The sequence below is a fragment of the Triticum aestivum genome, chromosome 2B, assembly GCF_018294505.1.
Source record: "Triticum aestivum cultivar Chinese Spring chromosome 2B, IWGSC CS RefSeq v2.1, whole genome shotgun sequence".
Taxonomy (NCBI): Eukaryota; Viridiplantae; Streptophyta; class Magnoliopsida; order Poales; family Poaceae; genus Triticum; species Triticum aestivum.
The window spans coordinates 29961381-29967511 of NC_057798.1; the positions used below are offsets into that span (position 1 = coordinate 29961381).

A 6131-nucleotide genomic window follows, 5' to 3' on the forward strand; every position below is an offset into this window, starting at 1 on the left:
TCACACGGACGGCGCCGCTGCCGGCACCTGGAGGGGGGAAACGGACGCGTAGGGTCTACACGAAGGGGATCTTACTGTGGGTTTGGCACGGATGTTGCTCTAAAGTGTTCGTATGGGCTGACCTAACACGACCGGGTGGATAGTTCCACTGGTCAAAACCCGTCCGTGCAAAGTCAAAGGTCTAGACCCCGTGGTCAAACGCTACAGGGTTAGGCGGGACGGGGGCCCTGGGGGGGGGTATCAATGCCACCCGAGCATCGCACTGGGCCCTCATAGATGCCGTACAGTGTGCTGGCATGTCCGAAGAGGCGGCACGCGTCCGTTTCCCCCCTCCAGGTGCCGGCGGCGGCGCCATCCATGTGAGGGGGCACACCCCAGAGACGCGTGCCGCCTCTTCGGACATGCCAGCACACCACCCCGCATGTATGAGGGCCCGGTGCGACGCTCGGGTGGCATTGATACCCCCCAGGGCCCCCGTCCCGCCTAACCCTGTAGCGTTTGACCACGGGATGTAGCCCTTTGACTTTGCACGGACGGGTTTTGACCAGTGGAACTATCCACCCGGTCGTGTTAGGTCAGCCCATACGAACACTTTAGAGCAACATCCGGGCCAAACCCACAGTAAGATGCCCTCCGTGTAGACCCGACGCATCCGTTTCCCCCCTCCAGGTGCCGGCGGCGGCGCCGTCCGTGTGAGGGGGCACACCCCGGAGACGCGTGCCGCCTCTTCGGACATGCCATCACACCACCCCGCATGTATGACGGCCCGGTGCGACTCTCGGGTGGCATTGCTACCCCCCACGGCCCTCGTCCCGCCTAACCCTGTAGCGTTTGACCACGGGATCTAGCCCTTTGACTTTGCACGGACGGGCTTTGAGCAGTGGACCTATCCACACGGTTGTGTTAGGTCAGCCCATAAGAACACTTTAGAGCAACATCCGGGCCAGACCGATGGCAAGATCCCCTCCATGTAGACCCGACGCGTCCGTTTCCCCCCTCCAGGTGTCGGCGGCGCCGCCATCTATGAGGGGGGCACACCCCGGAGACGAGTGCCGCCTCTAATTTGGACATGGCACCACACCACCCCGCATGTATGAGGATCCGGTGCGACGCTCCGGTGGTATTGCTATCCCCCAGGGCCCCCGTCCCGCCTCTTCAGACATGGCACCACACTGCCCCGCATGTATGAGGGCCCGGTTAGACGGGAGGGTGTACCTGGGGGGTAGCAATGCCGCTAGGTGTTGCTTTGGGCCCTCCTACGGTTGTGGAAGCGTGGTGGCTAGCGCAGGCACCCGGCACGCAGCTCCGGTGTGTGCCCCCCATCTCCGGCGTCGCTGTGGGGCACTGCGCGGCGATAGCAACGTCCGTGAGGGGGGCAATCGATATACCATCTAGGTATGTTTTTTTGGTTAGATAAGGCACATTTATGTTGTGAAAAAAACAGGAAAAAGTAAATAAAAAAATAAAAAAAATAAAAAATAGAGATATGCCGACGGCAAGGCCGCCGGCATACCTGCGCACACGGCCATGGATCGATGACGTGCCTAAGGGCGTGGATCCATGACGTGGCAACATCCATGGGCCAGACCTATGCCGACGGCCAAGCCGTCGGCATAGATTTGCCACCCCACGGACAGGCGAGTGACGCGGATTGATGACGTGGCGGGCGACGCTGATCAATGACGTGGCGTCTATGCCGACGGCCGCCGTTAGCCCGTCGGTGTAGACTGACGCCGTCAGACGGCCGTCTCCGCCCGGGTAGCCGGGCCCACGTGCTATGCCGACGGCCTTCTCTATGCCGACGGCCACCGTAGGCATATTTCTAGCGACGCCGACGGGTGAGCTTTGCCGACGGGGGCCGTCGGCATAGATTGATATACGCCGACGGCTTTTCTATGCCGACGGCCTGGGCTGGGCCTTCGGGATAGGTCAATCTATGCCGACGGGGGCCGTCGGCATAGGTTTGGCCGTCGGCATCGCCAGTTATTCTGGTAGTGTGAAGGGTGTCGATGATATCCATCCCCCACCTCCCTCCCCGTGCCGAGGAAACCCTAGGACATGTCCGGGCAGCAGCGTCGTCGGTGTCGCTTTCCTTCTTGGAGGTGCTGCTTTGTACGCGGTGGTTCAGAGCCTCGGGTTCTGGTGGTCTGTTTCTGGTGGGCGTAGCGGTGGCGGGTCATCCATGCTTTGTCGAGCTGCCGTTGTTAGCATTTGTTTCTTCTTCTTTTTCTTTTGGGCTTGATGTGCTGGTCGCCCCAGCGATCCTTGTATCGGTGTTGGTTGCTTTCGAATACAAAGTGGGGGGAAACCCTTTTTCGGTAATGTTCTGGTGTTTTGATTGCATGATGATATGATGTTTCCTCGAATCAATATAATGATCTGTATTTGCAGATGACAAGGATGTTGCCCTGCATTCCCACCACGAAGAACGCCATGGCCATGAAGCTGGTTCTGATGAAAACAAAAATTATGGATATAGAAGACAAGTACCATAGATACTCATTGTTCGAGGAGTCAGAGGATGCGGCATTCAAGAAAATTATAGACGGGCGAAAAACATGGCCAAACCAACCATTTTTAGAGGAAGCATTGGTGTTTGAAAGGGGATCAAATAAACAGAGGATAGTGGCTGTGCTGCTATCTGCTAAGCACATCACACGAGAGCCCATCACCACCATTCTTCCAATCTTTGGGCTTGCAGGAATTGGCAAGACAACCTTGGCACAAATGCTTTTTAATGATACCCACTTCCTTCCAGGTTACGACTTCCGGGTATGGGTCCAAGTCTGGCCCGAACTTGACTTTCATACAGTAGGAGAGTCCATAATTCACCGGATAACAGGAGCTACAGGAGAACAAGAGATCAACGATGACCATGGTTCACAAATGGGTATTGAAAGTATAATGGAGCATCTTCACCAGGTACTTAATGGTAAGGTACTCCTTGTTTTGGATGACTTGTGGGAGGAGGATCCCATTCGGTTAGGGGAGTTGAAGTCCATGTTAACTTCCTTGGAAGACAAGATGGACGTGATAGTAACCACATGCAACCAGGCCATCGCGAGGAACATCTGTACTGTTGAGCCGTACAAGCTAAAACCATTGAGTGATGACACATGTTGGGAAATAATCAAGAAATCAATCCATTTCAAAAAGGAAGATAAAGAAGAGGCTGAGAAGGTAGGACGGGAGATGGCAAGCAAGTGCCGCCGTGTACCATCAGCGGCTCAAGCATTTGCGGGATTGCAAGCTTCTTCCCAAGATGTTAGGAAACGGGAAGATGCCATGCTAGATTCAACATTTCTTTTACCGATTTAAACTTTCGAGTTAAGTTTCAGGAGCATGGCACCGGATTTGAGGCTATGCTTTGCTTATTATTGTAAAATCTTCCCAAACGGGCACAACATAGTTAAAGATGATCTGGTTCATCAATGGATTGCTCTCAACCTCATTGAGGCATCTGAAATTTCGTCTGCCACACAGATAGCTGAGGAGCATATTACAACGCTTCTGGACATGTCATTCCTTCAAACCGCAAAGTCGGACCATGTGAGTAATTGTCTACTACTCCCTCCGTCCCATAATATAAGAGCGTTTTTCAAACTAACATAGCTTGAAAAACGCTCTTATATTATGGGACGGAGGGAGTAGTATGTTTTACAAATTCATCGTATTCTAGAGCTACGAAATTGAAGTAAATTCGACTGAATCTATGTGAATCTAGTAGAAGGTATGCACGAGAGGGGCATGATATTGTGAAATGGAAGGATTACATACCTCTAAGAGATTAAGACACATATATAAGCTTGTTACTAAATTTTATAAGTAGTCTAATACACCTGGGCTGCAGATGTCAATATATCCAAGTTGAACAATCTTAGTTATACTTTTTCAAGATAATCATTTATAATGCATTTTCTAGTTATGTGGTTATGCCCTGAATTTATTCCAGGCTAGGGCAAAGGATGATAAGGTTGGGATCTTGTTCACTATACATGATTTGGTGCATGAGTTGGTGAGATGGTTTGCAGGATGTTCAAGCTACTATCTAGCCATCAATCATCACAGGCAACTTGATGCCGGCCATGTTGAATATCAAAGGGCGTTGCGCTGTGTAGGCTGTACCAAAGTGGAATTTAACAATGACACATTTTCAATTAGGAAGTGCCTACATGTCCTGGAACTAAAGGAGAGTGCCATGCAGAAGCTACCGGACACCATCTGGCAACTAAAGCACCTCGGGTATCTTAAGATATCAGAATTCACTGGGCTGGTAACTCTGCCTGAGTCATTGAGGGATCACATAAATCTGATCCACATCGATTTATCAGGCTGCTCTAGGCTACTGAACCTACCAGAGTCGTTTGGGAAGCTAATCCGTTTAGTGCATGCCAACTTGTCAGGCTGCTCTGGACTTGCAACACTTGCTGAATCATTTGGAGATCTTATTAACTTGTCCCATGTCAATCTGTCGCGCTGCCATGGATTGGCAGAGCTTCCAGAACCGCTCCAGAAGCTCGGCAAACGGGTACACCTGAATTTATCATTCCGGTCTTGTTTTGAAGGGATTGGGAAACGCCTTGGTGGCCTCACCACTCTGGAGCATTTGAACTTATCAAACCCTTGCTGTCATCTTGCTCAGCACCGTTCCGATCTCCAAGGGCTAAATGATGGTTTATGCAAGCTCACCAAACTCCGGCATCTGAACTTGTCAGCGTGCCTGAATCCTATCTTTTACTACCATGGAGAGTCACAAGTAGAGAATCTCAAATACCTTGGAGAGTGTGTCAGCGGTCTTTCCAGCCTAGAACATTTGGACCTGTCTCATCACACATTTCTTTTTGGTCTACCTGCGAGTCTAGGTGAGCTCAACAAGCTAAAAACACTGAATCTCTCAGGCTGCATCAGACTCAAGAAGGTTGGTGAAATGAAGTCTCTCAAGTTTATAGATCTGATGAAGTGTCGGGGCCTAGAGAATTGCCAGTTTGTGGTTCGCATTGTCGATGATGACGTTGCATATAGCAGCAGCAACATTGTTCAGCTGGAGGGTGTAAATTGCCAAGAGCTCCAGGTAAGCTGCCTAGAAAAGGTCAAGTCTAGAGTGGAAGCACAGAGTGTCAAATTGGTGGAGAAACAGAAGCTTGAAAAGTTGAAGCTTTCTTGGACTTTGGACTCTGTCCGTCGAGTGGAATTAGTGCCACCACCTAATCTGCAGTGCCTTGAGGTTAATGGTTAGGTCGGAACATGCTTCCCGGAGTACTTGGGTGAGCTCACCTCTCTCCAGGAACTCAAGATAGTCCGGTACAAGCAGCTCAACTCGTTGCCGGATACAATGCAGAAACTCACCAGCCTCAAGGACCTGTGTATTGTTGACTGTCCAGAATTGGAGAAGTGGTGCCAGCTTGAGGAGAACAAGAAAGTGCTGGCCCACATCCCCAACAAAAATTATGAGTATGTACCGTCATATTGCTCATTGTTTTACTATTATTTCACATTTCTTTTATTATGTTGGTTTGTGTATCCCTGCTCAAAGTAGTATATGAACAAAAATGAAGTAGCCATCGCTGATCTCAACTTGATTTAATTGTACGAGTTGTTGACCTTGTACATTTTGCAGAGAACCTGCTACTACTAGCAGGCAGGAGATTGAGGAGGATGCCGAGGAATTGTGTGCGCGATGAAGCACAAATATTTCGGTGCAAAGTGGAATGCCATTTGATTACCAGCTATTCTTGCAACATATGTTTGCCTGCAGACTCTTTTAGGCAGCAAAACATGACGATTTGATTTCAGACAATTTACTTTCGCGTTCCTGTACAGTTTAATCATTTAATCTGAACTCTTGAGGGTACATTATATGCTGTGTAATGCTCCGACGAATCCTTAAATATTGCCACATTTTTCGCTCAGTGTAAGTTCATACTACTAGGCATGTACTGTTAAATTCGGTTTTGTAATATTATTTCAGTTCAGAGCACACTGGTTCAGGCAAGAATGGTTCTTTCCATGGCCGATCTGGAAGCAGGATGGCCATGAACTCGCGTTGTTGTTGTCATGAGAAGTTGCACTTTCGATGGCTTTTCTGCGCCTCACGACTAAGTACGAGCTATTGAAAGTTTGAAACCTGATAC

General features: G+C 49.8%; 1 pseudogene; it reads left to right on the forward strand.

The window, feature by feature from the left end:
* Positions 1-2433: 2433 nt before the first annotated feature.
* On the forward strand, positions 2434-5765 carry LOC123038840 (putative disease resistance protein RGA3; annotated as a pseudogene).
* Positions 5766-6131: the final 366 nt, after the last annotated feature.